The sequence below is a fragment of the Benincasa hispida genome, chromosome 1, assembly GCF_027475165.1.
Source record: "Benincasa hispida cultivar pf3 chromosome 1, pf3_genome.v1.1, whole genome shotgun sequence".
NCBI classification, from domain to species: Eukaryota; Viridiplantae; Streptophyta; class Magnoliopsida; order Cucurbitales; family Cucurbitaceae; genus Benincasa; species Benincasa hispida.
In genome coordinates this window covers 30,323,547-30,351,106 of record NC_143478.1, presented here as the reverse complement: position 1 = coordinate 30,351,106, position 27,560 = coordinate 30,323,547, and the positions used below count along the sequence as shown (strand labels likewise).

General features: G+C 36.9%; 1 long non-coding RNA gene across 5 annotated transcripts in view; it reads right to left on the bottom strand.

Moving 5' to 3' along the window:
• Nucleotides 1-467: 467 nt before the first annotated feature.
• The window catches only part of LOC120067380 (uncharacterized), a 43,979-nt gene continuing 16,886 nt past the window's right edge, over nucleotides 468-27,560 (bottom strand). Inside the window, exons 5-6 of one of the 5 annotated variants that reach the window (XR_005478983.2) lie at nucleotides 1,516-1,617; nucleotides 468-1,397 (exon numbers count right to left, since the gene is read on the bottom strand). This is a non-coding gene — a long non-coding RNA (uncharacterized LOC120067380). Of the gene's footprint in view, nucleotides 1,398-1,515; nucleotides 1,618-1,777; nucleotides 1,796-2,848; nucleotides 3,341-3,414; nucleotides 3,666-27,560 lie in introns of those variants that run through there. The other 4 variants (XR_005478982.2, XR_005478981.2, XR_005478980.2 and 1 more) reach the window with 4 other exon arrangements.

The window sequence follows — 27,560 nt, the reverse complement described above, 5'->3', positions numbered from 1 at the left end:
CTATTAAACTGATTAAAAGATTCAACTAAGATTTCTAATCTCATTAGAAATAGATCTTAGGTCTATGTGAATCATATTTTAAAACAGTTTTAAAAGATCATTTTAACCTGAGGTTTGCATATAATTCTAAATTATTGATTTTAATTTCTAAATTCATTTAATTATAACAATTATAAAAAAAATGAAACAAAATTAAAACCAATCAATTGTATCGAATGACATACTTAGTAAATTATAACAATTATAAATTACCCAAGCTAATGTCATGCTTCATGCATTTCCATTTCATTACTAACTATATATAATAATTATATAATAATGTAATGATATAATTAATAACAATCATCCATTCATATTCAAAACTGTATATTATAATATTTATAATATAAATGATGCATGGCAATGTTATTAATGCATCCAAACATATAGTATAACACTTATATTATATGATGCATGAGCATGCTATATTAATTAAATCATGCAATTATATATATTATAACACTTATAATATAAATTATGCATAAAATTAAATGCATAACCTATGGTGGGATTTTTACTATATTACACACATTAGGACATATAATATTAAAAATAAATCATACATCAAATACATAAAAAAATTATTGGATCGAGATTGGACACCTAAACAACTAATTAAATTAGTATAACACTTATATTAATTTAATTAACCAAAGTAACTATCTATTACAAGATAAAAGTCATCTGGTTCGAAACAAGTGAACCAAGCCTTGAACCGCTCGTACCGAACCATCCACCAACGATACCTCAGCAGCGATCTCGTAGTAAACACTGGCAGATCATGTAGCAAACACTGGCAGATCTTATAGCAAACACTAGCAGATGTCGTAGCAAACGCTATACGATCTCGTAGCATAAAGCTAGCAAATCTCGTAGCAAATGCTACACGATCTCGTAGGAAAAACTAGCAAATCTCGTAGCAAACACTGGCAGATCTCGTAGCAAACGCTACGTGATCTCGTATAAAAAACTACATGATCTCTTAGCAAAAGCTTTCTTCCTCATCGTAGCCTTGCTTTGAAATTCCTCTAAAACTCACCAGGAACAGCACAAGCGACTCAAAACTTTATATTACAGACTCGATCGCAAATAAATAAGCCCAAAACATGGGTCTTTACAAACAAATTTGTAAATTGAAAGTAGTAAACTAACAGTGCCAATCTCGTAAATTATCCAATAATTTCAAACATCCACGTTCTTAAACATTCATCAAATGAAAAATTACAAAATACTTAAATCCCACCAAAAACTGTAAAAATTAATATGAAATTTTGGAAAAAATTGGGCCAAAATTCCGCTCTGATACCAATTAAAGGATCCTTGTGAAGGGTTCATAGCAGAAGCAGATCGTCCCAATTCTAAAAAAATTACAAAACGCAATTTTACAGAGAAATAGAATAGATCATGCATTTAATTAAACAAAACATAAAACATGCTTGAGAAACTAAGAAGAGAAAAAGGGAATAGAAGACTTACCCTTGAAGAACGAAATCTTCCGTTTCCTCTTCACTGTGAAAAACACGAACACCAAAAAGGGCACTACCACAAAAGCAACCTCGGTATTCTCTGTATGAGAATCTAGGAGGAGTGAACTCTGACTATTTTGGTAAGGGAAGGGATTGAGAGAGGAGAAGAAAAGAAATGCAGGGAAAGCTTGGGATATCATAACACAAAAAATAAAAAATAAAAAAAAAATCTTTGTTTCTTTTCTTCAGCCGCAGAGGAGAAGAAAGTGTAACCAACCCACATACACAATCTAGAGAGAAAGAGGGGGAAGAGAGTTACAACTCCCTCCCAAATAACATTAATTCAAAAATAAAATAAATTAAATTTATTTATTTATTTAAAATTATTTAATATATATTCATTATCATATAATATATATTAAACTATATGTTATATCAAATATAGTATACCTTTCTCTCACCAATGACTTTTAATATAAATCACAATTATATAAATTTTAACCATATGAATCCAATTCATATAATTAATATTTGAATCATATTCAAATACTTATTTTCTCTCATAAATTCTAATTATATCATATATAATTAAATTAAATTAATTATATCACATATAATTAATTCTCTCAATTAATTTGAAAAATTAAAATTAATCCAAAAACTGATTCTCGTTAGACCACATTGAGATACCGAGGGGACCTCATGGACTTATAGCTCGAAGCTTCAACGATACGTGAATAATTAATTAAACTCTTTAATTTAAATTATTCATCATCCGTTAACTAACGAGCACTCCACTAAAGACCGCCAGCTACACTATTTGCACTACAAATATATTTTTGTGTTCATTGGATATAACTAATCAACAGTATGATGACCCTTCACAAATTGCTCATAAGTACAGCTAGGCCAAAATTACCGTTTTTCCCTTATAATTACATTTAACTTCTTAAGTACCATAGATCCCTCTAATGAACAATAAATCATTGTTCAACTATGACCAAATCCCTCTCAAGCTAGGAGAGTGCGTGACGCCACATTGTTCAAGCCCCAGAATCAGCCCTCAAGGGAGCAATTTATCTACTTATTCCGATGTTGGGGAATGAGTAAATTCCTTCTTATGTAGCTGTGTTCCCAGCTACCCAATCAAACGAATCTCCAAAATGGTAAGCTTGTTGAGTTGGTGATCTGACTACTCTCACCCATACAAATCAAAGAACTGCCTTCATAGGCAGGAATTCATAACTCACTCAAGATTTAGGTCATGTTACTTATGGTCATCCTGGTAAAATGTAAGTCTTTATTATGAACGACGTTATATAATGAGACTAAACATTTCGTGATTTAGTCCTATACAAACTCTTTTATATAGAATATCTCCATTCACATGTCTCCACATGAATGATCATGATCAGATCATTTATAGCAGTTTACAACAATCGTAACATCTATAAAATGAGTCATACTCGTTGTGTCACCAGGATAAGGTATTCAGCCTTATCCATCTACTACAGACCATTTAGGTTATCACTTAAACATGATCCACCCATATGTCTCTAGATACAAGTTTAAGCTATAAAATAACATTGGATGTTGTTTATTAGTTTGTGGCTAATGTAATTAATTTCGAAATAAAACGTCAAATATTTTATTACATAAATAAATTATTTGTACATTACAACTACAAACTAAAGAACCCTACGAGATGTAGGGCATCAACCCCAACAGCTGCTGCCATCATTGATCCAGCAACCTCCAAGGAAGCCACTATTAATTCACTTCACACCATGGATGCTGACAAGTTTGAGAAAGACAACAAAACTATTCGTGGCCACCTACTCAACCACATAAAAAATTATTTATTTGATATGTTCGTCATCCAAAAATTTGCAAAAGTTATCTGGAATACCTTGGAATCCATATACGGAGGCAATAACATAGCCAGAAGAAAATACATAGTTGGCAAATGGGTGCAGTTCAAGAAGTTGGATGACAAAACAGTGTGGAGCAAGTTCACGAGATGAAAATTTAGTATCCAATGTTCTGTATAAAGGCATGAAGATGTGCAAGATTCTTCAAGCAAATGTGTTGCTTGAAAAATTTTCACCATCTTGGAGTGTCTACAGTAACTACCTGAAGCACAAAGAGAAAGATTTAACACTGCAAAAGTTGATTAGTCACATGTGCGCTGAAGAGATGAACGGACAGAAAGATAGGATGAATTCTTTATCTGTTAATTCAGTTAATGCTAACCTTGTTGAATCTTCAAATGTGAAAGATAGGTTAAAAAACAAAGAAAAACAAACAACAAAGACATCACAGAAGAAGGGTCAATTTATGGCTGCTGGTGGACGAATAGAGAAATCCAAAGTGAACTGTTATGTCTATGGGTAACTCGGACATAAATCCTACCAATGCATCCAACGAAAGGAAAGGTCAATCAAAATTCTGATGCTGCTAAACCATTCCCACAGGCCAACGTTGTCGAGAACGATATCGTTCCTGTAGTGGTTGTGGAGGCAAATCTGGTGGAGAACAAGTTTGATTGGATCTTGGACATTGGTGCATCAAGACATTTATACTCAAATCAGGATCTTTTCCACGACTTCCAAGACACCGACAATGGTGAATGTGTTCTCATGGGAAATTCAACAACTACTGGTGTTCTTGGGAAAGGGAATATTTTATTGAAACTTACTTATGAAAAAACTCCATCCCATAGTGATGTATTGTATGTTCCTTCTTTGCTTAGGAATCTAGGGTCGGGGAGTCTATTGAACAAAGTGGAACTTAGGATTTTTTTTTTAAGCTGACAAGGTTATCATCATAAAAAATGATGACTTTATTGGTAAGGGATATCTATATGATTGTCTGTTTATTCTGAATGTTGTATCTGCTTTTATTTCTATGAATGAAAATGCCTTTCATTTTGCTTATATAGTTTAATTACTTGATTTGTGGCATGGTAGATTAGGACATGTTAATGTTACATCAATTAAAAGGCTTTAAAATTTGCATCTAATTAATGTATATGATTCATATGAAAACAATAGATGCCCAATTTGTGTAGAAACAAAATTTGTGAAAAAGCCTTTTAAATCAATAACAACATGTAGTATATAATTACTTGATCCAATTAACACAAATCTAGCTGATTTTGAAAACACTATGAGTAGATATGGTAAAAAAATATTATATTTCTTTTGTTGATGATTATTCTAGATATACAAAAATTTACTTTCTAAAATTAAAGGATGAAGCTAGTAACATGTTTGTGAAATTTAAAGCTAAAGTAGAAAATCAATTAGATAGAAAAATAAAACGAATTGGATCTGATAGAGGAGGAATATAGTGACAATTTCTTTAAGGAATTATGTGAAATTAACGCTTCCTTCATGAAGTAACTACTCCATATTCATCTCAACAAAATGGCATAGTAGAATGTAAAAATAGAACTTTAAAAGAAATGATGAATGCTATGTTATTAAGTTATGGATTATCCAATAACATGTGGAGGGAAGGTGTACTGTCTTCCTGTTTTATTCTTAACAAGACTCCTAAAAAACCCAGATAAGACTCCCAATAAGTTATGGAAGGGTTATCCACCTAATCTAGATTACTTAAGAGTGTGGGGAGCTTAGCTAAGATAGCATATCAAGAATTCAAGAAACCCGCGATAGGATCTAAAACTTTGATTGCATTTTCATTGGTTACGCAAATAATAGTGCTGCATATAAGTTTATGTGTTTAAGTGATAATTCAGTGTATGAATATAGGATATTGTATTTTTTAGCATGTTTTTCCCATGATTGAAACTGGTGATAAATCAGTAGATAATTCACTTAATGATTAAATTGCTAGTACTTCAAGCATCAATCAAATATCTGAATTCTCTCTTTCTAGCCCTAATAACACATTTGAAAATTCAGTGTTAGTAAGAATTTTGGGAAAATTTAGCGTTAGAAGTAAAAGACAAAGGGTTAGTAAGGATTTTGGACCTGATTTTCTAATTACATTTCTAGTTGAAAATTTAGATAAAATAGATGATCAATTTGCTTGCATGTAATTAATAGATGAGGATCAAAAAACCTATCAAGAAACTATACGTTCAGTAGATTCTAGTTTTTGGAAAGAGGCAATCAAGAGTGAATTCAAATCTTTAGTTATGAATCAAAAATGGGAATTAGTGGAACTACCCAAAGAAAAAAAATCCATTAGGTGTAAATGGATCTTTAAGAAGAAAATGAAACCATATGGTATAATGATAAGTTTAAGGCTAGACTAGTGGTTGTGGGATACACATAAAATCAAGGTATAGATTATGTTTATACTTATTCATCTGTGACTAAAATAGCCACTATTAGAGCTTTGATAGCCTATATTGTGATACGTGGCCTTCTAATACATCAGATGGATGTCAAGACGACATTCCTCAATGGGGACTTAGAAGAGGAAATATATATGACACAATCTGAAGGCTTTATTGTTGCTGATAAAAAAAAAGGTCTGTAAATTTGCAAAATCTCTTTATGGTTTAAAATAAGCTCCTAAACAATGGTGTGAAAAATTTAACAACACTTTAGTAAACAATGGTTTTAAGGTAAACTGTTCTGACACTAATATTTACTCAAAGTCATTTAAAGCTGACTGTGTAATTATCTATTTGTATGTTGATGATATGTTGACCTTTGGTACAAACATAAAATAATCAACGATACCAAGTTATTTCTATCCTCACAATTTGAAATGAAAGATTTAGGTGAAACTGACGTGATACTTGGTGTTAAGATAAGAAAAACTGAAAATGGTTTCTCTTTATATCAATCACACTATATTGGAAAGTTGTTAAAAAGATTTGAAAGTTTTGATGTTACACCTATAAAAATACCCTATGATCCTAGTATTAGTCTTAAGAAGAATAAGGGTAAAAGTTTCTCTCAGCCTAATTATGAAAAAATTATTGGCAATGTTATTTTTTTTAATGAACTATACTAAACCCGATATTGCAATGTTGTAAGTAGACTGAGTAGATACACTCATAATCCTGATAAGGATCATTGGACAACACTTTGTCATTTGCTAAGGTACCTCAGAGGTATAATAGACTTTTGTCTGCATTTCAATAATTTTCTTGCAGTGCTAGAAGGATATTGTGATGCAAACTGGGTAACAAATAATGACGAAGTAAATTCCACTAGTTTATACGTATTTATACTAGGTCGAGCAGCTATTTCATGGAAATTAGCTAAACAAACTTCTATAACACAATCCACAATGGAGTTAGAGTTTATAGCACTTGAGCTAGCTGGACAAGAAGTAAAGTGGCTAAGAAGTCTATTAGGGGACGTGCCATTTTGGGGGGCTTTTGTACCAATATCTCTGCATTGTGATTCACTGCCTGCCATAGGTATTGCCAAGAACAGTGTGTATAATGGCAAAAGAAGGCATATTCACCTGAGACATGGAGCTATGAAACAACTGTTGAAGGAAGAAATTATCTCTTTAGAGTATATAAGGTCTAGGACGAATTTAGCAGATGATCCTTTCACCAAAGGCCTAACAAGGAGAGTAATTCTATAGTCTTCAACTAGTATGGGAGTCAAACCCTTAGTGTGATCCATAACCCTTTATTTTGGGTGGTCTATTGTGATAGGCTTGATGGATAATTTGTGAGTGATCCATAGCCCCTTTATGTTGGGTGGTCTATTGCAATAGATTTTATGGATAATTGATAAATTGTAGAAATACAAGTTATTTTTGCTCTTAAGTTGGAACAACTAAGGTTTTTAATGACAAATTCTCCTCATTTTTAGAAGAAATGCATGGAATTACTCAAACATTAGAAAACTCATGCAAAAGAAGTTTTATTACCAAATACTGCGGTACTAACACATTGTATTGCAGGATTTCAACAAGAAGCCAACGCATCATTAAGAAGTGTCGCAGGCAAAAGTTCTAACGCATGGGCCATGCGTCGGAGGGAATTCAAGGCAGAGAAGATTCATTGATGAATGTTGTTTGTGTCAAATCACCACTTGCAAATATGGGCACCTGCAGCAGGCGGCGTCTGAAAAGCTTCTGAGTGTCAGGCGGCTGACCAGAGCATGGACTTTAATGCTGCCCATCACCAAGTGGAGATGACCAATGCCTATAAATAGATGAAGTCCCTCCAGAACACACATACATATACATGTATAGAAATCTATCAAGATTCTCACTCTCTGTAATAGTGTGGTCATAGTTGTAGTTTTTAGAAGCTGTGCTGTGGTGCCAAGATGATCAGAAGGGTTGAGAACCACCACCACCGCTGGTCAGGGAGCGAAGGAAGCCAAGCTTGAGAAAGACACTTCGTCTAACTCCTATACAAGTGATTGTACACAACATAATTGAGCCAAAGAGATACAAGAGATTGTACTCTACGGCTTGACTCAGTTTTTTTCATCTCATTTATCGCTTTCATTTCATTTGATTGAATATTGCTTTTGTAAAGACAATTTGCTTCTTTATAATTTCATATATTTGATCCATCACACTTGCCATTGTTTATTTCTTGTTTATGTTAAATGCATATATACTTTATGTAAAATCTCATTTTAAATGCTTAAGCCGACTTGATCAATTGGTGAAAGCATCCTTAACTTAGATAATTCGAAAGAATAGATAAGCCAGCATCAAGTAGGACGCCTAGTACATCTAGAGATAGACTTACTAGTGTCTATTGCATTCTGTGTTAGATGCATGCATCTTGGAGATAGATTTTGTATGTTATTCGCATTGAGAAGTGTTGAATAAAGTCTAACGCATAAACAAAGATAAGCAAATCATCCCATCTCATCCACATCACACTCTGGTTTGTGTACACTCATCTTAGACCGACGCATACCACTTACATTAAAATCAATTTTCGCATGATCCATCACTCACTACTCAACTATTTTGTATCTTCTTGCACAAGCATAGCACTTTAGTGTAAATAACATATTTCTCTCATATATTTATGAAACCCTTACAATAGCTACAATGCAAGGTCTGCATTAGTTTAACTGAATCCCTGAGTTCGACCCTGGACTTACCAGGAACCTAAACTAGATTTATACTTGGGTCTAGTTTAGGAAAACTTGAACGTCAATAGAAGAAGTGTCGTGTGTTCTGTTGCACATCCTTAACACACCAACGCGTTACAACTACATAAACGCATCAAAGCATCAACGCATCATTTATACTTAGAACTTATTTTTCCAATTTATTTTATACAATACACTCCCAGCTCAAATCACGATAGCAACGAACAAGTTTTTGGCGCTGTTGCCAGGGATTCAGAAACAAAACTAACCAGAAATTTTGATGTATCTTTTGTAGGAACACTTCAGTCGAAGGAGTATTACATGCCAAGCCTAAGCTTGTGAACGTTTATGAGCAGGGAGAGCACTCCTGAATTCATATACGGCCCTGAGATTGAAAGGACCTTCCGACGTAGAAACCGATCTAATCATCGTTGAAGGTTGAGGCAACAAATTCTCAGATAACAGAACAGGCAACGAGCAATGGCGGAAGAACAGGCAAATCAGAACTTAGCTCAGCAACTAGCTCATGCTGCACAAAATCCGATCCTAATGGCGAACAGCAGCACGTGTCCCATGAGGGAATACGCGTCCCTTGTACTGTATGATTTCTCTCCAGGAATCATATACCCAATGCCAGATGGGATGAGGTTCGAGATGAAATTTGTAATGCTTCAAATGCTCCAGACTGCTGGACAATTTGAGGGTGGTCATGGTGAAGATCCTCACGCCCACATGAAGCGTTTCCTGGAAACGTATAATTCATTTGTGATTCCTGGAATCACCCCAGAGGCGATTAGGCTGTCTTTTGTTCCTCTATTCTTTGCGTGATGATGCAAAACAATGGGTAAGCTCACTGAAGCCTGGTAAAATCACCACCTGGGAGAAGTTGGTGGAGAAATTTATGCAAAAATACTTCCTACCTACCACCAATGCGAGGAGGCGTCAAGAGATTATTAACTTTGAACAAGAAGAAGCTGAGACCTTAATCGCCGTATGGGAGCGTTTTAAGGGATTGGTAAAAAATTTTATGGTGGATTGAATAAAGCATCGCAGATGGCAGCCGACGCAGCGGAAACTGGTGGAATTATGGATAAATCTTACACTAAGGCTAAAGAGATATTAGACCACATTGCTAAGCACAACATAGAATGGGTGGACGATACGTATGATGAAAGAGTTGACAAGAAGAAGAGACCTCATAATGTTAATTCTATCGATTCCAACGCAATAGCCACACTTTCTGCACAAGTGGCTATGATGACCAGCCTTTTGTAGAACATATCATTAGGCAACGCATCAAATCAGCAGAAGGTGAATCAGGTAGAAGCGTTTGGGCAGCCCATGGTTAGCTGTGTGGGCTGTGGATATCCTCATTCCTATGCTGGATGCCCACAAAATCCTCAGTCAGTATGCTTCATTAAAAACAACTTATTTTCCAATACATATAATCCTGGATGGAGGAACCATCCAAATTTTTCTTGGATAGGAGGAAATCATCAGAAGCACCACCCAGGGGCGAACCAATAGCAAAGGCAAGGACCGCCACTTGCATTTCAACAAATACATCAGCCACATCAATAGTCCTTTAATAGAGGAGGATAGGTGTCGAGCTCAGGATCTCCACTTGAAAACCTATTAAAGGAGTACATAGCCCAGAATGACGCATTGTTGAAAAGCTTGGCGTCGTCTATCAGAAACCTCGAAAATAGGTAGGGCAGATAGCGAGCGAGTTGAAAAATAGGCAGCCTGGAGTTCTACCTAGCAATACTGAAACACCTGGGAAAAACAATGGAAAGAAGCAATGTCACGCGGTGACATTGCGAAGTGGAAGAGCTTTTGAAGAAAGAAGAATGAATCCAAGAAACAATAGTCCTTTAAAAGAACGCAACACACGTTCAATGGCAGTAGAAGAAAGAACGCCTGAGACCACAAGCCATTCAGAACCAAGTACATCTAACGTGGGAAAACCTGCAATGCCGCTGAACGTACCATTCCCTAGACGTTTGATGAAGAAGCATGATGAACAACAATTCAAGAGCTTTCTTGAGCTCCTGAGGCAATTGCATATCAATATTCCACTTATAGAGGCCTTGGAGCAAATGCCAAAATATGTAAAAAATTTTAAGGACATTTTGACAAAGAAAAAAAGAGTCAGCAAGACGGAGGTAATCACACTAACGTAGGAGTGTAACGCGTTAGTAAGCAACAACCTACCCAAGAAACATAAAGACCCTGGGAGCTTCACAGTTCCTTGCTCGATAGGAGGGCTGGATGTGGGACATGCATTGTGCGATTTGGGAGCTAGCATTAATCTCATGCCACTCCCAATCTTTAAGAAACTGGGAATTGGTGAAGTACAACCCACTTTTGTTACTCTTCAGCTCGCTAACAGAACAATCAAGTATCCTGAAGGAAATATTGAAGACGTTCTGGTAAAGGTTGACAACTTCATATTCCCAGCAGATTTTATCATCTTGGACTATGAAGCAGATAAGGAGGTATCAATTATCCTTGGACGCCCCTTCTTAGCTACTGGGAAAGTTTTAATCGACGTGTATAAAGGAGAATTAACTATGCACGTAGATAATCAAGAGGTGAAGTTTAATGTGTTAAGATTGTCAACTAAGCAGTATAGCGTTGCCTGAAGAAGAGACCTATGTATACGAGGTCCTCGCGTTGGAGGAGAACCTGAAAAAACCAGAGTCACCAAATCTGAGTGAGCGGCGGAAGAAACCAACACGTCCATCACTTGAGAAACCACTAGAACTTGAGTTGAAACCATTACCTAGTCACCTGATATATGCCTTCTTTGGAACAAACAAAACTTTACCTGTGATCACTTCTGCGAATCTTACTGAGTCTAACGAGCACTCTCTCTTGCAGATGCTGAAAAAGCACATGCGTGCAATAGGTTAGATGCTAGCGGATATCCGTGGTATCAGCCCATCTTATTGCAGGCATAAGATCAGGCTAGAAGAAGGGATGTCAGGATCGATTGAGCCTCAAAGAAGGCTGAACCTCATAATGAAAGAAGTGGTCAAGAAAGAAATTTTAAAATGGATAGACACGGGAGTCATCTATCCAATATTCGATAGTAGTTGGGTAAGCCCAGTTCACTGCATTCCCAAGAAAGAGGGAACAACTGTGATAATCAATAGCAATAATGAACTCATACCTTTGAGGACTGTCACGGGCTGGCGCATCTGTATGGACTATAGAAAGCTCAACGCAACAACTAAGAAATACCACTTCCGCCTTCTTTTCATTGACCAAAGGCTTGACAGACTTGCGGGCAAGGAATTTTATTGCTTTCTTGATGGATACTCTAGTTATAACCAGATTTTGATTGACCCAGAAGATCAGAAGAAGACAACATTTACCTGTCCCTTTGGAACATTTGCGTTCAGACGCATGCCCTTCGGGCTGTGTAATGCACCTGGAACATTCCAAAGGTGTATGATGGCTATCTTCTCCGACTTCTTAGAAAAGACCATTGAAGTCTTCATGGACGATTTCTCAGTCTTTGGAGACTCATTCCAATCATGCCTAGATAATTTAGAGGCCGTCCTCGCTCGATGCGAGGAAACAAACCTTGTGCTGAATTGGGAAAAATGTCACTTCATGGTGACTGAAGGAATTGTCTTAGGCCACAAAGTATCTAAAGCTGGGTTGGAAGTAGATGAAGCCAAGATAGATGTCATAGTAAAACTTCCACCTCCATCAAATGTTAATGCGCTGTGAAGTTTTCTAGGGTATGCTGGCTTCTATCGAAGGTTCGTAAAGGATTCTCTCAAATTACGCGACCTCTGAGCACATTACTAGAGGCGAACCGGCCCTACGATTTTAATGAAGACTTCTATGACGCGTTTGAAACATTGAAATATGCGTTGACGACAGCTTCGGTACTAATAGCACCAGATTGGATGCAGCGTTTTATTCTCATGTGCGACGCGTGTGATGTTGCAGTAGGAACAATGTTAGGGTAGAAAAAGGGAAATTTGATACATCCCATCTCTTACACGTCCAAAACACTGAATGACTCTAAGGAACACTACACAACCACTAAAAAAGAAATGTTGGTTGTAGTGTTTGGCATCAAGAAGTTTAGATCTTACTTAGTTGGTGTGTTAGCCACCATTTATACCGATCACTCAGCCATAAAGTTCCTGATGAGTAAAAAGGACGTGAAGCCAAGATTAATAAGTTGGGTGCTGTTGTTACAGGAATTTGATATTGATATTCAGGACAAAAAGGGAACCAAGAATTAGGTGGCTGACCACCTGTCCAGGCTAGAAATCAAGAAATGCAAGATCAAGAAAGTGAAATTAAAGACGCATTTCCTGATGAAAGCCTGTTTAGAGTTGAAGGTAGGGAACCTTGGTATGCGAACATAGTTAATTACTTAACTACCAAGCAATTCCCTAGGAACTTCAACTCTCAACAGAAGAAACGATTAGTACATGACAGCAAATTTTATTTTTGGGATGAACCGTTTCTCTATAAATAAGGCCTTGATTCCATAATGCGTCGATGCGTTCCGGAGGAGAAAACACAACGCATCTTGGCTAAGTGTCATGACTCTCCTTACGGAGGGAATTTCGGTGGGCAAAGAACCGCAGCGAAGGTCCTTTAAAGTGGATACTTCTGACCCACCCTCTTCAAAGATTGTTCATAAATGTGACCCCTACCAACGACTGTATTTCATCAAGGGACGCAATGCCCTTGAAAAATATTCTTGAAGTTGAGCTGTTTGATGTTTGGGGCATTGATTTTATGGGACCTTTTCCCCTGTCCTGCGGGCAACAATATATCCTGCTTGCAGTAGACTATGTATCAAAGTGGATAGAAGTAGTAGCTTATGCCAGAAAGAATGCATCCATTGTCTCTAAATTTCTTACCAGGAATATCTTCACACGTTTTGGAACGCCAAAAGCCCTGATAAGTGACGAAGGTACGCATTTCATTAATCGCATCATTTCTAAATTACTTGCCAAATATAATGTTAGGCACAAGATCTCTATCGCTTACCACCCACAAACAAACGGTCAAGTTGAAGTATCCAATCGAGAAATAAAATCTATCCTGGAGAAAGTTGTCAACGCATCGCGGAAGGACTGGGCACAAAGGCTGGATGAAGCGCTCTAGGCCTACAAAACTGCCTACAAGACACCCATAGGTATATCTCTATACTCTCTAGTATTTGGAAAGGCTTGTCACTTACCTTTAGAGTTGGAGCACAAGGATTTTTGGGCAGTTAAGAAGCTAAATTTGAACTTGGACATCGCGGGCGCTCAACGCAAACTTCAGCTCAATGAGCTTGAGGAGTGGTGATTGAACACACACGAGAACAATAAGCTATACAAGGAGAAGACAAAACGTTGGCACGACCAACACATCAGTAAGAAAGAGCTTGTTGTTGGCCAAAAAGTTCTATTGTTCAATTCACGTTTGCGTTTGTTCCCAGGGAAGTTAAAATCCAGGTGGTCAGGACCCTTTATCATTAAAACAGTCTTTCCATATGGAGCAGTGGAATTAACACGGGAGGATGGCACCAACGCGTTCAAAGTAAATGACCAAAGAGTGAAGCCATACTTTGAAGATGGCATGGAACGTCAAAAGTCATCTCTCGCGCTACGCGAAGCTAGCTGAGGCCCACGTCGAAGCATCCCTGCGTTCGCATCGATATGTATTCCAAGGACGCTTCCTCTTTCCTTGTTCTTTTTTTTTTTTTTTGCATTATGTATTTTACCAATGCGTTTGAGTTTGTTGGTTTGTTTGTTTGTCTGTGTTTTAAGATTGATTGTTCTTTATTATTGCCTTCATAAGTTAGAAATTTTACTTGTTTTTTTTTTTTAAAAAAAATTGTGTATAATTGGGATGGGAATAACGGACGCGTCTGACTTAAGTCTAACATATTGGCCAGTTGAAGGGACACGTCTCGAAAATACAAAGCACTCGAGTGCTTAGAAACCCAAGAATGTCTCTTCAACTTTGCATTTATTAGGAACGTCAGGCGCCGCCTGACGTCACCTCACTATCTCTCTCTCTCAGCCTATAAAAAGACCCAAACGCTTCGTTTTCCTTCTTCCTTATTTACTCTCGAGCCATCTGTGAAAAGAAAAAGAAAAACCTAGTGCCCTCTCGTTTTCCCTCACTGCCGATCTACTCAAGCACCTCTCTGGCCATAATGTCGTTTGCATCTGATAGTCAAAACCAAACCATGAGCTTCAAAAATCGCCGGTAAGTTTCTTCTTCTCCTCGTCTGTTTCGACTTCGCCTCTCCCAAGCCCTCGAAAAACCTCAAAACCCTCTGTCCAAATTAATCCAACGCACAGCAGAGCAACCTCCACCTCCCAGCGACCGTCTCGGTCGAAACCTACCACAACACCCATAAAACCTTCTTCTAAAACCACCAAAGCCATTACAACCCTTCCTGCCAAGACTCTTCAACCAAAACCCAAATACCTCTAAGCCAAAGCCCAAAACACCTTCAAAACTGAGGCAACGTCTGTCATCTACAGCTGCCAATAAGCCATACACCAAGCCTGCCCCACCACCATTCATTCCTAACATAACTCCGGTGGGAGCAACGCATGACCCTATTCCAGCCTACCTTCACAACGCCCCATCACTAGTCATGCGTCCACCTCCCCCACTTTCAATCCAACCCTTAGTAACCATCTACCCAGTCGAATCAGATGCGTTAAGCAAACCGCCGTATTCACCCATCGTCATCTCATCACATGGGTGGCCTCATACCCCATTAGGCACCCCACCATTTACTCCACCTAGGTCTGATAGTCCTGCGTAAGAGCGTAACCCTGAAGAGTTGGCGGAATTGGCTTGACTGGACGAGCAAGAAGTGTTTGGTGCCTTTTGGCAAGCCTCAATCAAGGCCAAGAGGAAGAACAAGTAATGCGTTTCGACCCACCTAACGCATCACTTGAATTGGACGAAGCGGAGCGGTACGCTATTATGCTCAAAGCAGAATTAGAAGAAGAAGATGGAGAAGAAGGGAGAATTGGCTCAGACGCATCTCAATCACGCCAAACCGATGCGAATGAAGGGCTCTCAAAAGAAAAGAGAGTGACAAGGAAGAGAAAATTAATCTTGGAGGAAGAAGATGAGCAATCAGCATTTGGTCCTGAGGATGCAATGCGTGGGACTTACTCAAGGCATGACGCGTTAGAAAAGGACTTGGAAGAGTATCAGCCTGCAAGGCAAGGGTGAAGGAAGACAACTCTCCAAAGGGAATTGGAGAATGAATTGAGAGAGCAAGCACGGGAAGCCAAGGAACATGCGGCGGGCAAACACAAGGTAACCGATGCGTTACCTAAGAAGACCACGGGAAGAAAGCGCCAGTTCAATGATATCCTTGTAGAGAAAGGCTTCTTTCCCGAGCGCAACCCACTGTCAGTATACATAAGAGAAACAATAAACACAATGGGTTGGGGTCAGTTCTGCGTTGAGCACACACGAATTTGGCCCAACCTCGTCCGAATGTTCTACAACAGTGAGTTTGACATGGAGAAGAATATAGCCTTTGCTGATGGGGTATTAGTGTGCTTCTCAGCCGATAAGATCAATGAAGTGTTTAACATCGATAGTAATTTGAACGCAGAAGGCAATCGCATCTTGGAGCAATCAACGCCGAGCCAACTTGGAGATGCATTAAGAGTGGTAGCCAAGCCTGGAAGCAAGTGGCAAACATCTAGAAATGGAGCAAAGTTGTCGAAAGAATGCGTCTTGGCTACCTATTGTATCATGCAGTGCATCCCTTTAGATGTGGGAAGAATAATAAGGGATCAGATCAAGGCCATCAAAACCAAATTAAGAGGACAACTGTATTTTCCATAGCTGATCTGTGCATTGTGTGAACACGAGGGCATCCCTCTAGGGGATGATCATTAAGAGATTGACGGTTTAATAGATATCAATTTAGTCAGGCGTTTACTTTGCGGTTCGCCGCATCAGCCTGCTTTACCTCCCAAAGAAGTGGTAACCAAACCTCGATCATCTAAACGCACCCCCAAAAGAAGACGCATCCAGATAGTTGAACACAGCGATGAAGCTTCAGAGCTTGAAGATTATGAAGCAGAGCTTGAACTTATAAATGAAGAAGCGTGCCCAAGCCTCAACCTTACCTTCCATGACTCACCAATGGCCCCACCAGAAGAGAGTCTTGATCAAACGCATCAAGAACCTACTAACATAGATCAAGACATCCATTGTTCCCTTCCTTCGCCCTCACCAAGTCCAATTCCCAATTTTGTGCCTCCTTCAACCATCTTTGAACCAACTAGGTTAGGATTGAGTAACGCAGTAAATTTTGAAGACCCAATTGGAAGAAGTGAAGAACCAGCACCACCTCAACGTAGTACTGACGTTGAAAAGTTGAAAACTTTCATCAGTGATCAGCTCAGACCATTGGCCGTATCCATTGAAGGAATTCAGCAACAAAACTGGGTTCTAAGAGATTACCTAAGGTAGCAAACAAGAAATATGCAAGACCAATTCATTTATACAACGTAGTACATCAATTAGGTCTTGGTTGGAATGTTTGCCCTGCCTCCACAACCTACTCATCTTAGAAACCCTTTGCGCTTTATGGATGAAGACCCTAGAGAAGAACGCAGGGATGACGCGCCAACACAATAGAGTTTTGGGGTGTTGGGTTATTTTGTATTTTGATTTATTTAATGATCTTTTGTATTAGTTTGACTTGTTTTTCTGCTTCTATGTTATTCCATGAAAATGAATAAGAAATTTCTATCATTTTGTTCCTTGTATTTGACCTTAGCATACTCTTTTTTTGTTCTTTAGCTATTTTCTAAGTCTTGTGCTTTTCCTTACCTCAATGATATCAACAATATGAAATCTATAAGTATAGAGTAGGCGTTAGGAAAATCAACAAGGCCTAAACTTATCTTAAAAGACTATATGTTTTCTTTCTAACGCATGCAAGCTTTAAATCAAAACTCCTTTCGAACTCTCAAAGCCTTTTCGAAATTTTGTTTCTCTTTTAGCAATGAGGATTTAGCTCATCTCCAAATTTGGGGATAAGTGAAATTCAAGTTAAGATGCATCAAACGAGTACATCATAAAGAAAGGGAACAAAATAAGAAAATTGTTAAACGGAACTCCTCTGTCATTACTTCAAAAGAAAAACCTCAAAGTGACATGAGTAAAAAGTTGGAACAGGCATTTAGCCATAGTTGGATGCTCGCATGACACCCGTGGGAGCTAGACAAAATGAAGTTAAGTCTCCTAGACCAATGCATCCCATAAAACTTCTCTATCTAGTTTAAGAAAGTTGTATCTTGAAACGCATGAGTATTAGATATGAGTTTAGTTGTGAAGGGTTCTCACCCGTAGTTGGATGCTCGTATGACACCCGTGGGGGCAAGCCAAAACGAAAGTGGGATACCTGGAACAACGCATGGGTAATTAAAAATTCATATTTTTCTTTTTATCCAGAATTTATCTTAAAAAGAGCATCTAACGCATTGCTGGTTTAGAAAAAAAGGGGAATGTTTTGAGAAACGAAAGGAGTTGTTGATAAAGGGCCTGCTGCATCTGAAACTAAACATTATTCCTTTTAGAAAAGAGTCAATCTGAGTTACATTTTCCAAACTCTTATCTCAAGCTTATGACTGAATATGATGAGAGGCAAATTCTGCACACTTAAGACAATGGAGATAACAAAGAATTATTTTGGAATGTTTGAGGACAAGCATTGTTCAAATTTGGGGGTGGTGATAACTTGTAGAAATACAAGTTATTTTTGCTCTTAAGTTGGAATAACTAAGGTTTTTAATGATAAAATCTCCTCATTTTTAGAAGAAACGCATGGAATTACTCAAACATTAGCAAACTCATGCAAAAGAAGTTTTATTACCAAATACTGCGGCACTAACGCATTGTATTGCAGGATTTCAACAAGAAGCCAACGCATCATTAAGAAGTGTCGCAGGCAAAAGTTCTAATGCATGGGCCATGTTCGGAGGGAATTCAACGCAGAGAAGATTCATTGATGAAGGTTGTTTGTGTCAAATCACCACTTGAAAATATGGGCACCTGCAGCAGTTGGCGTCTGAAAAGCTTCTGAGTGTCAAGTGGCTGACCAGAACATGGACTTTAATGCTACCCATCACAAAGTGGAGATGACCAATGCCTATAAATAGATGAAGTCCCTCCAGAACACACATACATATACATGTATAGAAATCTATCAAGATTCTCACTCTTTGTAATAGTGTGGTCATAGTTGAAGTTCTTTAGAAGCTGTGCTGTGGTGCCAAGATGATCAGAAGGGTTGAGAACCACCACCACCGCCGGTCAGGGAGCGAAGGAAGCCAAGCTTGAGAAAGACACTTCGTCCAACTCCTACACAAGTGATTGTACACAACAGAATTGAGCCAAAGAGATACAAGAGATTGTACTCTACAGCTTGACTCAGTTCCTTTCATCTCATTTATCGCTTTCATTTCATTTGATTGAATATTGCTTTTGTAAAGACAATTTGCTTCCTTATAAATTCATATATTTGATCCATCACACTTGCCATTGTTTATTTCTTGTTTATGTTGAATGCATTTATACTTTATGTAAAATCTCATTTCAAATGCTTAAGCCGACTTGATCAATTGGTGAAAGCATCCTTAGCTTAGATAATTCGAAAGAATAGATAAGCCAGCATCAAGTAGGATGCCTAGTACATCTAGAGATAGACTTACTGGTGTCTATTACATTCTGTGTTAGACGCATGCATCCTAGAGATAGATTTTGTATGTTATTTTCATTGATAAGTGTTGAATAAAGTCTAACGCATAAACAAAGATAAGCAAATCATCCCATCTCATCCACATCACACTCTGGTTTGTGTACACTCATCTTAGACCGACGCATACCACTTACATTAAAATCCATTTTCGCATGATCCATCACTCACTACTCAACTATTTTGTATCTTCTTGCACAAGCATAGCACTTTAGTGTAAATAACATATTTCTCTCATATATTTATGAAACCCCTACAATAGCTACAATGCAAGGTCTGCGTTAGTTTAACTGAATCCCTGAGTTCGACTCTAGACTTACCAGGAACCTAAACTGGATTTATACTTGGGTCTGGTTTAGGAAAACTTGAACGTCAATAGAAGGAGTGTCGTGCGTTCTGTTGCACATCCTTAACGCACCAACACGTTACAACTACATAAACGCATTAAAGCATCAACGCATCATTTATACTTAGAATTTATTTTATAGAATAAACTCCCAGCTCGAATCACAATGGCAACGAACAATAATCTCTAAAGTCTTCATAGCTCCATTTTGAGTGGTCTATTGAGATAGACCTGATGAAGCATCTAACGTGAAAGTGAACATGTGGGCTGCCTTCTATAAAAGAGTTTAAGGGTCTCTTTCTAGAGATTTCACAATGACCCAATGTTTTATGTGAATAGCCCAAATGGCTTTGTATGCATGATTTGTGAAAGGATATGCATGTATACATATATATATATATATATAAATTGAGAAGAAGAAAAGATGCGGAAAAATACCCTTGAAGATTAGTCTCTAAATGATTTCCTCTCCAAAAACTTCAAATACGAACAATAAAAAACACAACAACAAGTGTTCAAAACCAACAGACACCACCACGTAGAGACCTCGGTATTCATGAGGTAGAGAACTGTAGAGAGTTTATGGGCTTCTTTGAATAATTTGGAGAGGGAATGATTTTGTTTTAAGAGAAAAACACTTTTCAAGACCTTCAATAACTTCAATATTTTCAACACCTTACAACTTTAACACATTTTGGAATATTTATAATAGTGCAAGTGAAAGATGAAAAAAAAACCTTTCTTTCATCTTCCAAATAATAATGAGATAATTTATTGAAGAAAATGAAAGGTTTATGTAATTAAAAAATACATATAATTAAATAAACTAATTTTCATTTAATTAATATATACTTACAACCTATTTTATGTAATTAAAAAACATACATATAATTAAATAAAACTAATTTTTATTTAATTTATATATATAATTTAATTTAATATTATAAAAATAAATTCTCTCAATTATTTAATATGAATCAAATTCATATTAAGTTTGATATTTTCTCTCAAATTATATCTCATATAAATTTATGTAAATATTTTCCTTTATTAATTCGAACAATTCAAATGAATTCGAATTAAGTCGATTCTCGTTTTTATCCTAATTGAGCCAACGAGTGGACCATATGAACCTATAGTTTGAAGCTTCAATAGTACTCAATTAATTAATCAAACTCTTTGATTAAATTAATCAACTTCCATTAACTGTCAGTCATTCTAATAAAGATAGACACCTGCACTCTTTGCACTACAGATATATTTCTATGTCCATTGGATATAGCCAATCAACAACGTTGACCCTTCACAAATTGCTCGTAAGTACACCTGGGCCAAAATTATCATTTTGCCCTTAAAGTTATATCTAACTTCTTAAGTACCACTGATCCCTCTAATGAACATAAGTCATAGTCCAACTATGACCAAACCCCTCTCGGCTAGGAGAGGGTATGGCACCATATTGTTCAAGCCTCGAAATAAAGTCTTAATGAAGTAATTTATCTACAGTCCCTAACTATGGAGAAGGAGTGAGTTTCTTCTTGTGTAGTTGTGTTCCTAGCTCCCTCATCAGACGAATCCCCAAAATGGTAGGTATATTGATTGGTGAAACTGGCCACTCTCACCCATACAAATCAAAGGACCACCTTCATTGGCAGGAGTTTACAACTCACTAAGGATTTAGGTCAAGTCATCTATGGTCATCTGGATGAAATGCAAGTATCATCTATCAACGGTGTTATATAGAGAGACTATACATCTCATGGTATGGTCTTATACAAACTCTTTGCATAGAGCACCTCTACTCACATGTCTACACATGAATGACCAGGATCAGATAATTTGTAGTATTTTACAATAATTGTAATAACTACAAAGCAGACCATATTCGTAGTGTCACCAGGATAAGGTACCTGGCCTTATCCATCTACTACATATCATTTAGGTTATCACTTAAATATGATCCGTCTGTATGTCACTACATACATGTCTAAATTTCAGAAAATAACCCTGGATCTTAGTTTATTCGTTTTTGTGGATAAATACAACTAAATGATAAATAAAATACCTCTTTATATTTTTAGATAAATAAATTTTTTGTCTAGTACAATTATAACTACAAGATCTACGAGAGTTAAGGTATCAATCCCAACAATCTTCCACTTGTCCTAAAGCTAGTGGGGTGTACAAAAGAAAATACAAATAACTATAATGTACACAAAAACAAGAAACTAGGACATACAATATGCGCCTAGAAATATCTCCCAATTACCCTAGACAAAATGAGGCATGTCTCATAGACCTAGACTCTCTAGGTGACCCTCGGACACCTTAGTCGTAATGGCCTTTGTAAACGGATCAACAACATTATGCGTTGAAGCTATCTGTGTGACAATCACGTCTCCTCGATACGTAATATCTTGAATCAAGTGATATTTGATCTCATTATGTTTCTCACACTTGTAACTCCTGGGCTATTTGGAATTAGCCACAACACCACTATTATTACAGTAAAGGGTGATAGATCTTGAAACGTCTAGAACTACTTCCGGTTCAGTCAAGAAATTCCTGAGTCAAACGGCCTCCTTGGCAGCTTCATAAGCTGCTACGTATTCTACCTCCATGGTGGAGTCAACAATGCACCCCTACTTGGTGTGTCGCTAGACTACAACTCCTCCATTAAGAGTAAATACTGATTCTGAAGTGGATTTCTTAGAATCCCCATTAGCCTGAAAATCAGAGTCAGTGCATCTTGTAAGGGTCAAATCCTTAGATCCATACACAAGCACGTAGTCCCTTGTTTTTCTAAGATACTTGAGGATGGTTTTAACAGCAGTCTAGTGATCTAATCCTGGATTAGATTGATATCTACTAACTATCCCCATTGCATGGCAGATGTCAGGTATATTAATGTTGACATTCAAAACATGGAAGTAATTAGGATCTTAAGCACTCTAACTACATTAATTTTAGAGATTAAGCATGCATGTTTATAAAAAAAGAAAATGAGGTTTATAGAGAACAACCTTTGAAGAACTCTTCAATTGCTCCAATCTCTAGATGATTTCTCCTCTCTAACAGATTGTAAACTACCACAAGAGCCTTCTCAACTATTATCTGGCCTTATATTGGATTGTGGGATCTAAAATGAGAAGGAATTTAAGGGAATTTGGAGAGAACTTCAAGGTTTTGGTGTCTAGGCTTAAGAGGACTATTTTTTATTAAGATTTTAGAATTGCATTAGCCTTTTTAGCAAATTAATCCTTCATTTTTATAGAAGAACAATGTGCAATCAAATTGCACAAAAAAATGACACCAAACCATCAATGTTTGAGTGGAATTGTAGGTGGAGGTGTTGGGATTGGTGTCCTAATTCTCCCAGAGTCTCGTTGTTTGTAATTATACACATTGTTTATGAATAAAATAATTTTTATTTCATTTTGGCATTTACTCATATCCAATCAACAAAGCTCTATGGTTATCTTATGTCAACTTAAGCATGTATATGAGATATACAAGTGGATCGCCTTAAGTGATAAACTAAATAGGTCTGTAGTATAAGGATTAAGGTGAGACACCTGATTCTGGTGACAGTACGGATACGACCCGCTTTGTAGGGGTTTGCAAGTGTTATAAATTATTACAGATGGTAGATCCTGACCATTCATGTGGAGACATGCGAGTGGGGGTGTCCTATTCAAAGAGTTTGTACAAGACTGGACCACGAGATTACTAGACTCTGTATATAACATTGTTGATACTGAAGACTTACATCTCACCTAAACGACCATAGGTGACACAACCTCAATCCTGAGTATTTTTGGGAATTTCTGTCTTTAAGGGTGATCCTTTGACTAGTATGGGTGAGAGTGGCCAGATTGTCAACTCAACATGCCTACCTTTTTGGGGACTTGTCTGATTTGGGAGCTGGGAACTCAATACACAAGATGGAATTCACTCCTTCCCCGAAGCAGGGGTAAGTAGATAGATTGCTCCCTTAAGGGCTGATTCTGGGGGCTTGAACATAGTGGCCACAACTTCTCTTTGGAAGAGTGGACTCAGTCATAGTAGGACTATGACTTATGTTCATTAGAGGGATCTGTGGTACTTAAGGAGTTAGATGTAACTACAGGGGCATAACGGTTATTGGCCGAGCTGTACTTACGAGCGATCTGTGAAAGGTTGTCGCATTGTTGATTGGTTAAGATGGACACATAATATATCTGTAGTAAGGAGAGTTCAGCTATCGATCTTTAGTAGAGTGCCTGGCAGTTAACAGATGGTGGATCCCTTGACTAAAGAGTTTAGTCAGTTATTCACGTACTGTTAGAGCTTCGAGCTACAAGTCCATAAAGTCCCCATGGTAGCTCAATGGATTCAAGTATAGAATTAGTTCTTGGTGTTGATTTGAAATGTTCAAATTGACAAGAGGTAATTCGATAATATATGATATGATCGGTATGGTGTATGAGATACATCAAGTGGAGGGTTAATGTAAATGAGATTTACATTAAGTGTCATGGAATAGAAAAAGAGCTATGGTTTGTATGTTTCATGAGATGAAATATTAAAACTATAAGTTATAAATATATTATGATAAGTTGATTATCATTTATATTTATGATAATATTAATTATTAGATAATTATATCTTTTTCTCTAATAACCAATTGAGTGGGAGGTTATTGGTAGTTTCATGGTAACCATGAGATAAAAGAAAAAATATTTTCCTAATTTTAGTAATATTGGCAAAACATTATTTTGAATTTTGTACTCTCATAAATAACTCATGGAATAGTTGTCAAGTAAATCAGATTTACTAAACAATAGCTTGGAGTTAGCTAAATGATCTTGGAGTGTTCTTACACGATAGACACTCAGCTAGAGATGAGCTAAACGATCACATAGCTTTTGCTAGACGATCGCATAGTTTTTACTAAACGATTGGGTATCGACCTATACGATATGTTGTTTCATCTCTCACTTGCTCAATCATTTACACGATTATTCTTCCTCCGATTTTCTACCTCTAACCAAGTCCACACATAGCCCACCCTTTGGATTCTCACATTGAGAATACCGAGATAACCTTTTTGGTGGTGTCATACTCAACTCGACAGTCGAGGTTCTGTGGAGGCCGTTCGTGGTGCTCGGGGTGTTCGTGACCTTGGCGATCGCTTAGTTCGAGTTCGTTGTGATCGTGCAGTGTAGCAGTCGTGTTGGACAAACGTTCGTGTGTTGCTGTGTTGCTGTGCTCGAGCGTTTGTAATCAAGAAATTTGAAGATGAGTCTTCAAAGGTTTGTTAATTCCTTCCCTTGATCATATAGTAAAGCATGTTGTAATTTCTGTTTTATACATAACCGTATATTTCCGTTTATGATTGTAAGTGTAATGTTCATATACGATTGAAATTTGGAAAGATCCTTCCGCTGCTCATGGAAATCCTCGTGTCGGATTTCCTTCAGGAGGAAGTGGGAAAAACCCACTTTCTCTAATTTTCATTTTTAAAGAATTTTCTATAAAATTATTATTAATAAATTTTTAATTTCAAAAAATGAAAAAAAAAAGTTTTATAAAATAATAATTCGATAATTAGTATTTAAATAAATTATTTCTACAATATAATTAAATATTAAATATTAAATTAATATGTAACATCTATTCCATGGCATGAATCCCTATTCATATAATTAATATTTAGACCGTATTTAAATATTTTTCAATTCTTCAATTTCGTTTAATTCGATAATTAAACGTTTAATTATATCACATATAATTAACAGTTCCCATAATTAAATTTGAACATATCAAATTCAATGATCATACTATTCTATGGTTTAGTCCGTTTATGAGTTAGTAAGAGGCCTAATGACCTAGATCATGAGCTCCAATGATTCGAGATTAATATCCTAAACTCTTTTAATCGAATTTAATCAATATTCATTAACTACTGGGTCACTCCACTAAAGTCCAATAGCTGCACGGTCCTCTTTGTAGACATATTTCTATCCACTTTATTGACCATGATCAGTAAGTCGATCCTTTAGGTTAATCATATTTATAGCTGGGTCAAAATTACCATTTTACCCTTATAGTACATCTTTCTCCTTAAGCCTCCACTGATCCACTAATGAACAATTGGTTTATGATTCTACCAATAAATCGAGTCCCTTTCAGTCATAGAGAGGGTGAGACCCCTTGTTTAAGACTAAGAGTCAATATTTAAGGAAACAACTTATCTACTATCCCAAAAATCGGTAAGAGCAAATTCCATTTTGCAGGATGGTGTCCCCAGCTATCTACTCAGTCTTACTCCTAAAATGGGAGGCTTATTGAGTGGCGTTGTTGAGCCACTCTCACCCATGCAGATTAAAGGATAATCCCAAATAAATAGGAGTTCATAGTTAGCTCAGAATTGAGATCGAGTTACCTTAGTGAAAGAGTTAAATAACATGCAGCGGAAGTATCAAGGATCCATAAGCATTCAAATTCACTAATTTTGGCAGAAACTTAAACACGCTCTTCTAAAAAGAGGGTTTCAAGATCATACCTTTGATGAGCTCTCCAAGAATCCGAATGTACAGCAGTAGTCTTCACCAGAAATCACTGTGAACCACCTCAAAGTCTTCCCTACTATCCTCTTGGAGCTTTAGACAGAGTTGTGAGACTCAAGAACAGCTTGAATTGGTGAAGAACAGTGAAGAACACACAGTAGCCGGATGGGAAGAACACTTTCTTCTCATAGAGTTTTTCTCTCAAAATTTCTAGATTAGTCCTTCTCAAATGACTCCAAACTTCTTTATATATTGCAGATGAACATGCAAAGAAGTGAAGTGCATGACTTGCAGCTCATGCTTAGATAATTAATGAAGAGAAGTTAATGGCTTTTATGTGAGCAAGAAGATGAAGGTAATGGAAAATCTTCATTCTCCATTTTGTGCTTGGCATGCAAAAACCAATTTTCATTTTTCTTTTAAAATCAAAAAATGATTTCAAAACCATTCTGATTAATAAAATTGAAAATTGAAAATTGATTTTCTTATATTAATTTCATAAATTAATTTAATATCAAATATTAAATCAATTTTAGCACGATTATCATCTTCATATATCTAAATCATATTTAAATATATATTCTCTTGTTTCATTTAATTTGAACGTTTCAAATTAATTTCTCGAGCTACTCTAAAGCTTATCCATTTTCGAGCTAGTAGGGGGACCTCGCGGACCTACATATCATGGGCTTCAACGATTCGAGATTAATCGGCTAAACTCATTAGTCATGATCTAATCTCCATTCATTAACTAATGGGACACTCCACTATAGCCCATAGTTGAACTTGTTTCACTATAGATATATTATGTCCACTTCATAACCATAATCAGTAAGTCGATCCTTCACAAGTTGTTTGTAATCACAGCTAGGTAAAAAATATTGTTTTACCCCGGTGAATACATCTTGTTCCTTAAGTTCCTACTAATCATCTAATGAACAATTCTGATTCATAATCTCTATGAATCAAATCCTTTCTCTATCATGAGAAGGCGGGGCCCCGATTGTTCAAGAATTGGAATCAGTACTTAAGAGAACAACCTATCTGCTAACTCTAAATAGGGTAGGAGTGAATTCCATCTTGCAAGGCTATGTCCCCAGCTATTCATCCGGTCTTATCCCCAAAATGGTATGCTTATTGAGCAGTGTTGTTGGACTACTCTCACCATTTGTAGATGAAAGGATAATCCCGAACAAACAGGAGTTCATAGCTAGCTTGGGATTAAGATCGAGTTAACCTAGGTTACATATTAAATGAAATAGTCAGTTTTAACAGTAAACGGTCGTTATAAAGAAAAGTGACTATTTTTGTGGT